The sequence below is a fragment of the Amblyomma mixtum genome, chromosome 9 (assembly GCF_055824585.1).
Source record: "Amblyomma mixtum isolate Tamu chromosome 9, ASM5582458v1, whole genome shotgun sequence".
NCBI classification, from domain to species: Eukaryota; Metazoa; Arthropoda; class Arachnida; order Ixodida; family Ixodidae; genus Amblyomma; species Amblyomma mixtum.
The window spans coordinates 16306795-16319895 of NC_143020.1; the positions used below are offsets into that span (position 1 = coordinate 16306795).

Sequence of the window (13101 nt, forward strand, 5' to 3'; positions counted from 1 at the left end):
AACATCTATAACGCTTCTGCTTCATTTTTTCTATGCGTGATCGGACCGCTCCACGTTGATTCCTGCTTACCGTTTTGCTGTTATTGCTATATTTTGGTTGTATTTCGCACTTGACTGCAAACAACAGAATGCGTACATGTTGAAAAAACTTTGAGTCAGGGGTGTCGAAACAAGAATAACGAGTGACCATATCTCGGTGGACAATATGTTCCCGTCTGCAATGGCTAGGAGGAGCGGGGAATATTTCATGTCAGCACGTGTAAACATGATATGTGACATTAAGGTCTAAAAACTCTCGCTGCTTCACTGAATACTTTGTTGCGTTGCAGACATCAGTCGGAACATTAATCTGGTTTTATGGGGGCCTGTTTTTCAAATCAACGCCATCGAGATTTTAAGCGCTGAACTGATTGATTGATTGATTGATTGATTGATTGATTGATTGATTGATTGATTGATTGATTGATTGCGATTCTTGAAAAGTGGATCATCCGCCACGTCATTGTTCCACCGCAACTGCGTCGCCAGCAGGACACCTGCAACACACATGCGTAATGCACAACTACAGAATATTACCTCTAAAAGCATCCGACACTCAACGCAACAATATTTGAGACTTATGACCCCATACATAAAGCACACACCAAAAAATGCTCACGATCTCAATCCTACAATTCTCAACGCCCGTTGGCGTCCACTGCACCAAGAGATGCCGTGTGCCCCATTGATCGCAGTAGAAAAGAAATGCGCCGGAAAAAAGGTCATACAGTTTAATCTTCATCATTCAGTGGTTGGTACGGTGCCTGCATTATTCTGAATATCAATAAATAACTGTTTTCTAAAGTGTGCCAAGCGGCACACAAAAAAATGGTCCATTATTTTGCCACGCGAGATGCTGCTCTGCCGCATGCGCGCTCGGCATTATTGTTCAAAGCAAACACGCACGCGTCTGAGCTGAACCTGTAATCTCCATATTGCGAACCCTAAATTGTCGCCTATCCGTTTCTCACGTGAGAGCACACGGAAGGGACCATGCGTGCTTTGAATGAACCACACCCTTATGTGTCTTGACCGTACCCGCTTTAATCAACAGGCCCCGGGGACATTCGATGAAAGCAGGCGTGCCTAGCATGTAAACGCGTCACATATGTGTATTTTAGTAGAGATATGGCGATAGTTCGAGGCAAAGAACAATGTAGGGCATGTCTCATTAACAATGGACATTGCAACCGCAGCGGCAGTCTACGATGAAGGGGTGGATGGAAGAAAGGAGATAGCAGCCGCCATTGTAGTGGAAGACTCCGTATTCACTTCGACGCCGGTTTTTGAAACCAATCCTGCGTCCATAATATGATCCTACAGCAACGCACCGTAGGCCTCAGCAGTGGCTGAGACCTTCACCGGGACCAAGCCTGCTTCTGCCACGGCAATGGCTTCGTCACCTCTGTCTACTCCGTGACGTTCTATCGGTCAGCGGCGCCAGCCGACATGTTCAACATTTACAGCGAGAAGTGGCACTCAATTGGCTTCCTTTCCTATTGAGTTCTCAGTTAATTAACGCCTGTTAAGCTTAGTTTTACTTTGCTCTCTCTATGTACGTTTTTGGAACAATTGTAATCCGTTTGTTCGTGTGCTTGTAGCGTGCGAGCATACGCCTGTGGTGTCTTGCACATGTGCACGCGGACGCATTCACTCACGCATTAAGTGTTCGTATATGATCTCTTTCTCTGTTTAGTTTGTTGAATGTTCTTGAATTCGATGACTGATGGTTTAAATGTGGGTTCTTTTTTTACGCTGGCGTTCGCTTCGTTCCCTCTGCCTGATCCAGTCTGAAAAATAAAGTGTTACATTGACCAAAAGCTAGGTCTATTTATCTGTGTATCTGTGTCGTACAGGGTTTCATTTTACTTTTTTGTTAAAAATAAGGCTTCGTGTCGTTGTCCTTCAGAGAAAGTTCAACAGAGTAAAATCAATTGGAGAGTCAAAATATACGAATCAAATTACGAACTTTGTATTCATTTACCATTATTGCCTCTTGCTGGGATTCTACATGGGCTTTGGGTTATTTCTACACTGACAGATCATAACCATGCAAGTGCCTACGCTATACATGTATCGATACATATTTTGTGTATGCGACACCATGGAGAAGAAATATGGCCGGTTCAACTTACTGGTACTATAGACCGGAATCGCCTTACCCCTGCACACAGAAAAAGCCGTCATATTAGCGTCACACAAAACCGAGCTCCAAGGCTTCGTACTAAGTTGTTGAAGGCTCCAGACGCCGACGTCTCGTAGATTACTCCGTCTTACCCACCACTGGATGTAAGTGACCCTCTGTTCTGGGTTCCTCGAACTATGACCAGCTTCCCTCTGCTTCTTTTTTGTACTCAGCAGTCTTTATTACGTAGTCGAGGTGCAGAGAGCACGGGCTTTCCCTCGAGTACCATGATCATCTCTTACATGTTTACCGATGAAGCTGATGTAGACAGTGCACACGTTCCCTGGCATGAAATGACTCCACACCTAAAGGTACGAAGGCCAGTGTATAGGGCAACGCTTTCATTCGTGCTGGTAAACTAGATATGACGTAACTGCCACTCAGATTACTGACGCACTGCCTGCTCGGGCTGCATTTATCTATCGCGTTTTCATAAATCATTCCGTTACATATAGATCTAGCGTTAGATTGCTAGACTTACGGGTAGAAATAAAAAATAACCTAGCTCTACCGCTAGCTCTACCGGTAGCTCTACCGCTGAGCTACCGCCGTAGCTCAGCGGTAGAGCACCGGACGCGTAATTCGGAGGTCGTGGGTTCGGATCCCACCGGCGGCATGTGGTTGTTTTTTCTTCTGCTTTTCTAATCAATTAGCATTAAGCGATAACATATTCAGTAATAATCGAAATCGAACAGAACAAAATAATAAAAAAAATAAAAATCCCCAGTGCCCCTTGGTTTCTGTGGCTGTTGGCTTCTCGCATATTTATAACGAGCCCCTCATTCCCCTTCCCTTGTTTCCTTAATTGCTTAGTGAGGGTCTCGGTTCTGGCAGCCTTGATGCCATAGGAAGCATAAGAGGGTTCTCACGCAGCTTGCACCCTCTCCGTTCGATGACGTTCTACGTCACATAAGCGGTATCTCAGGACGTGCTAAGTACGCCGCTTAAGAACGTGGGTGGCGCTGACGTACACTCTCCAAGTTAGGTTATTTGTAAACATAAATACCCCCGAAACGCAGAAGATTTGACAGCCGTCGCCGTAGCTCAGCGGTAGAGCACCGGACGCGTAATTCGGAGGTCGTGGGTTCGAATCCCACCGGCGGCAAGAGGTTGTTTTTTCTTCTGCTTTTCTGATCAATTATCTTCAAGCGATAACATATTCAGTAATAATCGAAATCGAACAACGGAACAAAATAAATAAAGAAATAAAAATCCTCTGTGCCCCTTGGTTTCTGTGGCTGTTGGCTTCTCGCATAATTCGCGCACGTTAGTCGAAGCCAATACGTGAACCCTTTTTGCGGGGCTACTTTATAACAGCGTCGACCTGTGACTTGAGCAAGATGAGACGGCACTGCTGTCGCCAAGTGGAGGTGTAGAGCTGTGGTCATAGGCTGAGGGACTGCAGGTAAACAAACTCGTTCAAAGTAGATTTCTGATCTCATATTGCACATCTGAGGACCCGCCTTCGTTAACAAACGCTGAGTACCTACTAGAACAGAATGTGAATATAAAGAAGAGAGGCATTTTTAAAACACCACTGTACTTCGGCACAGTCGCTAAATCCGGGAGCGGTACCGTGTTGAACACGACAAATAAAAAACAACGTTAACAAAGGATTAAAAGATAAATTTGTCACTTCATAGTACACTTACAGGACGCCGTTTTATCAAGTGATCGGATGTTTAAGAATAGCAAGACAAGCTAATTCGAAAACATTTAGAACCTTACATATTTACGCACACATCGAGAGAAAGGGGGTTAAGATGCCGTATTTATTCTCAAGAACATTTAAGCGATTCCGCGCGGTTTTACAGAGCACACCGAATTGCCACGTGGATCCAACAGCACTACTGGAGACCTGATGTGTTGTGAGAAAACATCACGAGTATCTTTTTCTTCGAAACAGTGTTGCGTAAAAGCCTAAATACAGTGTGTTTGCTTTATTATTTAGACAAAATTATAGCAGGCATGCGATCCTCAGCTTTGAATCACCTCACAGGTGCTGCCTGGAAATACCAAAATTTCAGGGCACACTTAAGATCCTGGCCAGGCAGCGTTACCGGGTCACAGCAGTGGCTTGGGGACCTCTTTGCGCATCACTTTACCGACGCGGTCATTCTGTGCTTTATATTCATTTATCGTGGAAAGTCCTCGTACAACTCCTGGCGTCGTAGTCGTTAAGAGATACGCCACTGCCTCCGCAGGTGGGGGTTTAAAACATAGCCAGCAGTGGGGCTTATAATACCCATGTTGCTCTCCCCCAGTAACATTGTAACATTCGCAGCAGTGACAGCGCTGCACGCAGACGCTTATTTCCATTCTACACCTTGCAGGAACGCCGGGGGAGCTTTTCACTCGGCAGTAAAGCATCGCTACCAAGCACGGGAATCATCATCGTGACATCAGCTAGCCATCCCTGCATACTTAGCCTGATCATCGTATCAAGCGCTCTTAGCCGGACCACATGACAAGCTGGACCCCGTGACACCCGACCGAAATCTATAAAGCCCGGACATCGACAGCGATCTGCTCATTGGCAGCAGTGACAGCGCTGCACGCAGACGCTCATTTAAATTCTACACCTTGCAGGTTAGTGAACAGATCGGTTTTGGGAATCTGCTTGCATTTCTCTCGCTGTCACTGCTGCCTTGAGTGTTCTTTAGCCTGTTGTTATTGCATTTTTTTTGACATGGCTAAAGAAGTTGCCAAGTTATTTCTGGATTTTAGAGAGGAAGTGAAGGCAGAACTGAAAAACTTGAAGGACACTCTTGAACGCAGTTTTAGATCCGAAATGAGAAATGTAAAAACTTCTGTAGACGAAATGCAAGAAAGCTTGGACTTCATGAGCAAGTCGCTTGATGAGACAAACCAGCGGCTTGAAGTAACCTTGAGCGAAAACAAAGAACTGAAAAAGGAGAACCAAATGCTTCAGCAAAAGCTTTTCAAGGCCGAGAAGGACCTGACGGAAACTCAAGCAGCGCCCCTTAAATCTGAACAGTATTCGCGACACAGAAACCTAGAAATTAAAGGAGTTGCGGAGGAGCCAAATGAAAATCTTGCACAGATGCTTGAGAAAATTGGTGACGCAATTGGCGAACCCATCACACGGAATGACATTGATGTGTTTCACAGGGTGCCGACGAAATATGAAAACAAGAAAAACATTATGATTCAATTTTAACGCCGTGAAAAACGTGACAAAGTTCTTCAGCTCGCTAAAAAGAAACGACTAACAAATACCACCCTAGGCCTGACTTCTGATCAGCCCATTTTCATCAACGAACACCTATGCCCAGCTATGAAAAAACTGTTTGGCATGGCTTCTTCCCGCAAGTACGAGCACGGTTGGAAGTTCGTATGGACACGAAACGGTGCCATCTTTGCGCGGCGCACTGCGTCATCCCCAGTCATCCTGAACAGCGCTGATTCTGAGTAGGAAGGACTTATCTATTCTAGGACTTATCTATACTTATCTATTCTCATATCAGAAATGGCCAGTGCTTTCACTTCTCCCGAAGACATCGCTAAGCTTATCAAACAAAGCAACACAGCCAAGTGTCTTAAACTGCTCCATTTGAATGCGAGATCAATCGAGTCAGAAAAGGATGACATACCTGCATTGCTTGAATCTTGCCATTGCAACTTTGATGGCCTTTTTTTTTTACGGAGACGTGGTGCAACCAAAACTGTGACTATTTTGTGCTACCCAAATATCACTATTTCTCTTTAAATCGCAGAGACAGGAGGAGGCGGCGTGTCAATACTAACGTTGTTATCGCATTGCGAAATGGTGAATGAATACAGCCTTATCTCAGACGACTACGAAATACTTAGCGTGAAAAAAAGATAAAAAAAATGTTTGCAGTGGTGTACCGCCCTCCCGCTTCCCATTCTGGGGATCTGTTAACTGAATCTGCCCAACATTTTACGATTATCCCCACCCTTTCTCAGAGCCCAAGATCCTCGGCCCGTGGCCACAACAGCCGACTACCATCAAGGCTCATAAGCCACTGTTTTGTCTTTCCGAGAGACTGCCTTGCTTGCTAGATTTTGACTTTGTCTCTCGTCCCTTCTCTCTTCTCTTCCCTTTTCAATCCCCTCATTCCCTTCCCCAGTGCAGGGTAGCCAACCGGAAACCTTTCTGGTTAACATCCCTGCCTTTCTCCTTCTCTTTATCTCTCTCTCTCACATCAGTACCAACACGAGTCACTTCATCATCGTCATCATTACTTGACCTGTTCATTACAAACTCACCTGATAAAATTGCAAAGTCAGGAGCTCTAACCTACGACATTAGCGACCACCTCCCCATATTTTTGTTCTTACAGCAAAGAGTCCACGTGTAAACAGACACAGATGAGCATGTATCGTTCTACATCACCTGAAGCATTAGAATATTTCAAGGAAATGATTAGACATACTGATTGGACTGACATTTTTGACATTTTAGATACTAACACAGCATATGAAATATTTTTAGCCAGATTCCAAGCAATATATGATGATTGCTGCCCTCTTAAACCTTATTGTCAGCACACAAAGGCTCGTAACCCATGGATTACGCGAGAGTTGATGAGAAAAATTATCGAGAAGAACAACCTTTATCAGCGCTTCATAGAAACACGTGATCCGGCAAAGTGGCTGGAATATAAAGATTTTCGTAATAAACTAAACAGCGAGAAAGAGAAATCAAAAAAGGACTACTACCACCGTATTTTTGACGCAGAGTGTCTGCTGAAGAGCGACAAAGTATGGAATAAATTAAGCAAATTATTAAACCCAACGAGCACCCCGCGCATTGAGAGCTTTATCATAAATGATAAAGAGACACATATAACAGAACTTTCCGACTATTTTAATAATTTTTTTGCCGAAATAGGTGGAAAAAGCGGGCGCAGCAGATCAACTACCCAAATACCAATAAATCTTAAAAGTATATTTCTTCAGCCAACGAGTGCAGGCGAAGTCAGTAATGTATACCAAAGCCTTAGCAACAGTCTTAGCACGGACTCAGATGGTTTAGAGATAAGGCCTATTAAATATGTAATTGATCATATTGCACCTTTGCTAGCACACATATTTAATTCAGCACTCTCAGCTGGTGTGTTCCCAAAGAACATGCAATTAGCGCGTGTTATCGTAATTCATAAGGCAGGTGACAGAAACAATTTAAATAACTACCGTCCCATTTCCATTATGCCAGTATCTTCTAAAGGGCTCGAAAAAACAATTAATATCCGAATGGACAATTTTTCTCAAAAACATAGTCTGTTAACTGAATGTCAGTTTGGATTCAGGAAAGAGCGTTCCACGGAAAGTGCTTTGCTGAACCAAAAAGACATTATCTTAGGAATTATAGAAGAGAAACTAATGACTTTAGGAATCTATATAGATTTCAGCAAAGTCTTTGATCGTGTTAATCACAATCTATTACTAGACAAGCTAGAAAAGTACGGTTTCCGTGGTACATGCACTTGACTAATCCGTTCGTACTTATCCTCACGCTCACAGTTCGTTGAAATTAATGACCATAAGTCACAAATCCGATCTATACAAAGTGGCGTGCCACAAAACAGCATCCTTGGTCCCTTCCTTTTTCTATTCTATATAAATTCCCTAGTGCTAATTGATAATTTGTCCAAATTTGTAATCTACGCTGATGATTGTAACATATTTTTTATTGGAAAAAGCTTGACTGATATTCCACCACTCGCAAGTTCAGTTTGTTTTCGGTTGCAGGAGTGGTCTGAGAATAACAACCTCTTATTAAATGAATCAAAAACAAAATGTGTTTTGTTGCGTGCACCCGGTAAATGTGTGGAAATGCCAGAAAGCATTATCATTGGTCCATATAAAATTAATAGAGAGATATCTGTGAAAACACTTGGAGTTGTTTTCTCTGAACACAGGCTATGGAATGACCATGGCGATCGTCTTTGCTCAAAAGCGCGAAAGGTATTTGGCATTTTCAGTAGAAATCGCCATTTATTTCCTGCCAAAATTAAACAGCTTTTATATCATTCTTTCTTCCATTCTGTGCTCAGTTACTGCGCACTGGTGTGGGGAAACACCAGTGCACACAATTTAAACAAACTAACCTTAATACAAAAAAAGCTGTTCGGGCAATAGAAAATGTTTCATTCAATGCGCATACTAAAACTCTTTTCTGTAAATGCAAAATCATGAAAGCCGATAGCATATACAAATACAAACTAATAAAAAGTTACACTAGAGCGATACAGGGCAAGTTAGATACACCCCTCTCACTCTCTAATCTCCACGAACAAGAATACGTATACCTCATCGCCATAAACTGCCTTGGAAAGTTCCTGTCACGCGCACAAGTTATGGCCGCCAACGCATTGAATACACACTCCCCCACACACTCAATGAGTTCGCGAAGCAAGATATAGACGTTACGGCACTTAACAAAAACGACACAATGCAGTTGTTTGTTAGCGACCGTTAGTGTAACTAGAGGCTATTCTTAGATACTTTCTTTTTCATTGTGATTTTTTTCCTTGTGAAATGAACAAAAATTAAACTATTCCAGTGCTGTTATTGTTGCCAGGGTGGTTGGAGCTTTGTCAAGCTGCTATTGCGCAGCTTTTTCTCCTAACCCTCTTTTTCGTATATTTTATTTTGGTGAAAATAAAACTGATTGATTGATTGATGGATTGATTGATGGATTGATTGATGGATTGATTGATGGATTGATTGATTGATTGATGGATTGATTGACTGAATGATTGATTGATTGATTGATTGACTGATTGATTGATTGATTGATTGATTGATTGATTGATTGATTGATTGATTGATTGATTGATTGATTGACTGACTGACTGACTGACTGATTGATTGATTGATTGATTGATTGATTGATTGATCGATCGATCAATTGATCGATTGATCGATCGATCGATTTCGGAACAAATCATTAATTTAACTGTCATCTGCCACATTCAGCACTTTGCTCATCCCGTGGGCAGGCGGCCGCTCATCATGTTTGGCATCATGTGATAAAGTTAAAAGATTACGTGACATATATGGCGTGTGGATAACTTGTTTTTGTGCCCACAACGTCCACGTCGGATTTTCTCAGAAAAAGACAGCTTAACGCTGCCACGTTGGTATTTTAAAAAGGTGAATGGTGGCATGGAAACGCAAGGAATGACAAATTTGCTCTCATGAAGCTAAAGCTGCTGCATTCTTACCCAAACTATTTCTAAAAATTTGGAGGTGCGTTCATTGCGCGCGGTAAAACAATCAGAGGGAACTTGATGCTACGAAAACGGACCGAGGACTGGTATGGTGCAATAAATATTTCATCCGGCAGGACTCACATTCAGAACGAAACGAAATCCATCCTTCAGCACGTTTTCAGAGCTCGAGAGCATAGTGTGCAACATTAATCTAAAGCCGCATGTATAACTCGCGCAGACGTCTCAACAGAGCCCAACTTGAGCTCGACTTCAGCAGGCGTGGTGCTTATTTCCCCTAGGATTTATCGGGAAGCTTTCTTATCGGGTGTTCTCGTAGCATGACGTACAAAAATCCTGGCGTTCAACAAATGGCGCTTTTATTATTGCAGAGTTATTGCGGCATTAAAACTGCATAAAAAAATCTATTGGTGCGAACTAGACCCTTTCCTTCGCGGACACCTTCGCGTGGAAAGAAAAACGAATGGCAAGTTGGGATCTGGACGATAACGAGACGTGTCCGTTTTAGTAATATATGTTATGACGAGGAAGATGGACATTAGCCCAGCCTCATTCCTATCGCTCCGGGAGAGACCCTGCGCAGCCTGACTAACGGTGGACCACCACTACTTCACCGCTGCCTCCGTCGTCCAAGGGTTACCAAATAAACCACTCTTGGTTTGGTTTATTGGGGTTTAACGTCCCAAAGCAACTTAGGCTATGAGGGACGCAAACTACACTTGCAATACATATCTCAATAATCGAATAGAAAACCAGCAGAATTCGCATCTACCTGCACGTAAAAATAGTGGTTAACTTTCACATTATCTTCAAACATGTTTGAGCCAAGGCCGAATCACTCCACTTCCCGGCAACAATTGAAAATAAGGTCTGCTCATATATTTATAACGAGAAAAAAATTCAGGGGGTACTTTGGCTCTCTAAAGTGCTGCTAGGTGAAAGCGTTTCCTGGCGCACTGTTTGTTTTTATTTACTTTCTTATTTTTCATATTTTGTTTCTTCTCTATTTTTATTTCTGCTCCTTTTTATTTTTATTGTTCTTATATTTATTTTCATCTCTTATTTTTTTTATTTTTTTATATTTTTGTTTATTTTCTTATTTTATTTTTATTTTCCTTTTCTTGACTACTCCTTTTAGTTTATTTATGAAGCCCATGCATTCACTAGATGCGCCTTTATTCATGCTGGAACCTTGAGCCTTTTAAGCAGTGAAGCCGAAAGGCGGACGAATCTGCCGACGCGTCTGTCGACACGGCTGCCGACGCGTCTGTCGACACGGCTGCCGACGCGTCTGTTGACACTCCTTCCGACGCGTCTGCTAACGACAGTATGAGGCATTAAAGGCTTCCGCCTTAAAATCACGCTCTTTGGCTTAGAAAACTGCAAGTGCAGCACGATACACATCGAGCAGTTTGGGTTGTTTGTAGCTGCCTCGTGAGGAGCTGAAGGCAAAACATAAAAAAATGAATCGAAGAGGTGCGAAACGCAAAGGGCAACAATCGCTTAAATGCAAACTTATCGTTTTCAGGCGATTACAGCAAATGGCTAGAAATTTTAAGCATTAAAGTGCTTGCATCCTCCAGTGATTGGTCGAAAGATGCCAAGAAGCATCAACGCCGTTGGTAAAGCGTACAAAAAAAAAACAAAGATGAAAAACCTCTAATGACTACGGCTGCACCAAATCTGTCCACTTACCTCTTGGCTCGTTTCTTTGATATGAGGAACGTAAAGAAAAGGTGGTTTGTATTTTTTTTGTTCACTCGCTGTTTAGAGCGTGATGTGTCTCGCGCTTCTGTCCGCCGCATGAGTGGACAACTTCTTAGAAATTTCGTCTAGAAACTGGACGAGCACCCCGGAGAGTGCTGCTTAAACACTGCTCTTGCTATAAGTGTTTGTTGTCTTAGAAACCAAAAAGCACAAGCGCACTGAGAAGCACTATGCCTCCAGTGCTAACAACCAATACTTAGCTTTATAAGAGCGGTTCATGAATATCCAGTTCTACCTCTTTAGTTTTGTCCGCATAAAATTGCGCCGTAAGCAAACGCAAGGGAAGTCGAAAAGATGCACGTTTTAAAATTTAATTTCTCTAGACTTTCTTTCAGTGCTTACGAGGCGTGGATAATACAGAGCACCTGAATATGACTCGAAGGCTTTAAATTATAGCCGACGACTACAGTGCCGAAATCACCTGCAATCGTGAGCGCTCCTATGTTTTTACAAGGGGTGTTCGACTCTAGCCGAATATATTTGTTCGCAAAACACTAGCAGTGGGGCTACTAGACATCTTTTTCTGCAGCTGAGTGCAGAGCTGAAAAACGGAGGGTATTAGATGAAACGAAACTCTTTCAAAAATTCAGAAAAGTCGGCAAGCAATTCTGAGAAAAAAAAATAAAACAGTAGAAAGAGTTACTGAGGTGCACAGTATGGAATATTCGTACATATACTCCTAACAAAGTGGTAGCAGCAGCACAGAAAAAGGAGATATCCAAGATTTCTGCAGTAAATCAGAGAGTTATTCCGAACATGTTGTATGCGTCCAAGAAATGAACCAGAAATAGTGACGAAAAGCCACTGAGATCTTACGTGTCTAATATTTTTTGAGGACGTGGTAAGAGAAACTGAAAAAGCGGAGAATCTTGTTGAAAAACATTTGCGTGAGTGAGCCTAGCCGCACGATCACATATCATAAAGCAGTCATACGGTGCCCAAATCGTAGCTAAGGTTCTTACGCTTCATGTCTGCTGAAAGCGGAAATGAAGTTTCGTGTCCCCACCGCGGTGGCTCAGTGGTTACGGCGCTCGGCTGCTGACCCGAAAGACGCGGGTTCGATCCCGGCCGCGGCGGCTGAATTTCGATGAAGGCGAAATTCTAGAGGCCCTTGTGCTGTGCGATGTCAGTGAACGTTAAAGAGCCCCAGATGGTCGAAATTTCCGGAGCCCTTCACTACGGCGTCCCTCATAGCCTGAGTTGCTTTGCGACGTAAAACCCCAATAAACCAACCCAAACCAAGTTTTGTGTGTTGTACTGCGTCACTATGTGTTGCATATTAAGTGTTTTAAAGCTGAAATCCGAGACTGGTGACGTATAGAGAATTAGTAGCCTGAGATGTGGCACAACATGATATTTTAATGGGAGTGGCCTGAATGTTAGGTTCCAGATATCCGAAGATGCAAATAAAGGGTGTTTTTTTTCTCGCTTTATCAAAAGATCACTTGCTATGTCGCTTCCGCCCATGAGGCAACTTGCGTACGAAAAGTACATTCGCGTTCAACCGCAATACACCTCACCAGTATCGAACCCTTCATCACGGCTGCATGAATCACTCCTTCGAAATCATCCTGAGCCTAGCATCAAGTTTTAACACTTGTCAGCATGCGTCTCGACACAGCGTCATCAACATGAAATAATCGCTCGGGCTCTAACCCACAGCGCTCCGCCTAAATATTTCGATGCTTTGTCTTTTGCACAAAATATATTTGAACTTTCGTGCACTTCGCGGAAACTTGTTACATGTTCCTTTATGCTAATGTCGCTGCGTATTTCATTAATTCAGCATGCAGCGTTTACAGTGTTCACCCAAAGCATTCAACAAATCTTGTTGCTTCCACTACAATAGAATAAGGAAGTAATATTCCCTATAATATTGTGACCGAG

General features: G+C 42.9%; 1 non-coding gene across 1 annotated transcript; it reads left to right on the forward strand.

The window, feature by feature from the left end:
• Positions 1-3257: 3257 nt before the first annotated feature.
• On the forward strand, positions 3258-3329 carry TRNAT-CGU (transfer RNA threonine (anticodon CGU)). Its single transcript has one exon. It is a non-coding gene; the product is annotated as a tRNA-Thr (tRNA).
• Positions 3330-13101: the final 9772 nt, after the last annotated feature.